The following is a 2,092-nucleotide window of genomic DNA, read 5'->3' on the forward strand; positions in this document are numbered from 1 at the left end:
CCAAGAACAGGAAAGCAAGAGCCTGTGAAAAGAAACATTCAGCACAGGTTTAACAAGTGGTCAAAGACCTCCCTTCATTCAGGTTTCCAGAAGAAACCACTAAAACAACTCTGTGCCACTACAAGTGCTCTTAAAGGCTCCTTCAGAGAGATAATTCCCAAAACGAAATAGGCTCCAAGAGACAGGCAGCCTCCAAGCTGTGGAGCCCTGTGGGAATTCCCTAATTCATCACAGATGGAGCCCCAGCCATCAGGAAAAGGGGAAGGACCTCCAACAGTTCTTACACCTGTGGTCTTTGAAAAGATTAACCCTTTCAGCCAGCCCTGGACAGAGACTTGAGCAGGCTGTACAGACCAGTCAATACTTGGCAAGGCATGAAGCATGTTCCCTTTCATTGTCCACTCAAGACAGTGAAAAGCACCACATTGCTGTCATCATCATCATCATGGCTTGGCTTTGTGAACGAAGATCTGGGAAGGGTTTTTCCCACGCTCACTGCAAGCGATGAGTGCACCCTTCGGGTCTGCGCGGTGGATTTTTTAGGTGAGGCACCAGCGTGCGCGGAACTGGCTCCACCCTTTACACCTGAGGTTCATCTGCCAGGGCCTAGCGAGTTTGGATGGTGACAGCAAAGTCCTCGGGTCGTAGGTTTGTTTAGAGTATCCTTCTCTGAGATGATGGATGCCTTACAAGGCTAAACAAGCTCCATCTGCCCGGGTTTGGAGTCAGAGTTGTCCTTCTCCTAGGATGGCTGCCCGAAGGCTAGTGAGCCCATCCTGCCCCTGGACACACTTTGTCTGACCCTTCAGCCGAGACCTGTCTGGCTTGGGACACCCCACCAGAGGCACATGCCACCACCAGCAGAGCTCTCAACCTCACAAGGTCACGCAAGCTCCTTCCCCACGGCAAGGGGGTGCCCGTGAAAGAGTCACTGCTCTACCTCCGGACATCACAGACCCGGGCATGGGGTGGCCGGGGCCTGCCAAGAACGGGAGTCCTGGAGGTCACACACTGCTGTAATTGCACACTGATGCACCTACTGAAGCTTTTTTGCTTCAGTACCTTCTGCACTGTGAAGTGATGGAGACAGGTTTGCTAACACCAGTGTGCCCGAGCGGGCAGTGACTGGAAAGCCAGTTTCCTGCTAGTGTCCTGCGCAAATGGAAGATTTGCTTCAGTGGGACCTTCAGATTAGATACACCAGCTGGCACGCCACTCCAATTCCCACACCAGTATGACTCGTGTCAGATCTTGTTTAGAAAGCAAAGAGGGGCCGGGCTGGTGCCAGAGAAGGTTAAGCAGCTGTAGTGTAAAAGTACTAGAAGAATGAGGTGCTCAGATTATGTAGTTTTGTACTACCGCACAGAGCTGACATCGCCTATTGGAAAACCTGAATCAAGCACATCAAACAAAAGACAAAATGACAAAGCCTCTGGTTAAAAGACCAACTACTCTGTCCGCGAGAAGACACTTAAGGGACACAGTTATCCATATCCCAGCTCAGAACCTCCTCCCAGATAACATACTGCCTGAAAACACAATGTGGTTCACAAGGACAGAAACATTTCAAACAGATTTCTTTTTATCAGTCCTAATAAAAGATATATTTTGGTAATGCAAAACCAATATATTGATTCACTCATCTAGCACAGGCTGACAAATGAAACTGTTATTCCCTGCCTTCAACAGCAAGAAAAGAACTGAAGAACAAACTCAGAGTGGGATTATGTGGGAGCCTGAGAAGCAAAAAAAAGAAAAGGACTAATTCTTCTGGCACTCAGATCTCTTCTCTTGAATCTAAAAATAATCCTCAATTTCACATTTTGCTTTGTTTACACACACTCAGACATGCAAATCCATTTGTTGTTTTCCCTTGGCATAAAGGTGTTTTTCCACAGGAATACACATTCCTGAGGAGTCAAAAAGTAAACCCCTGAATAAGTGTTATTCTTAGAAGCAAAAAACCTGCAAAAGTCCCCTTTTGCAGAGAACTGTTGATTACTGTAATTAACTTTACTCGGATCCTCTTATTTGTGTTAATCATGGTAATTATGGCTATGGAGTCACAGGAAAAAAACTTGGAGTCTTTCCC

The 2,092-nt window shown here is 47.0% G+C and overlaps 1 protein-coding gene across 1 annotated transcript in view; it reads right to left on the reverse strand.

Moving 5' to 3' along the window:
* LOC104492655 (protein spinster homolog 3-like) overlaps nucleotides 1-2,092 on the reverse strand; it is a gene marked incomplete at its 5' end in the record, with an annotated part of 14,596 nt that overhangs the window by 8,225 nt on the left and 4,279 nt on the right. The window lies entirely within an intron of this gene.

This window comes from Buceros rhinoceros, unplaced genomic scaffold (genome assembly GCF_000710305.1).
Source record: "Buceros rhinoceros silvestris isolate BGI_N320 unplaced genomic scaffold, ASM71030v1 scaffold28204, whole genome shotgun sequence".
NCBI classification, from domain to species: Eukaryota; Metazoa; Chordata; class Aves; order Bucerotiformes; family Bucerotidae; genus Buceros; species Buceros rhinoceros.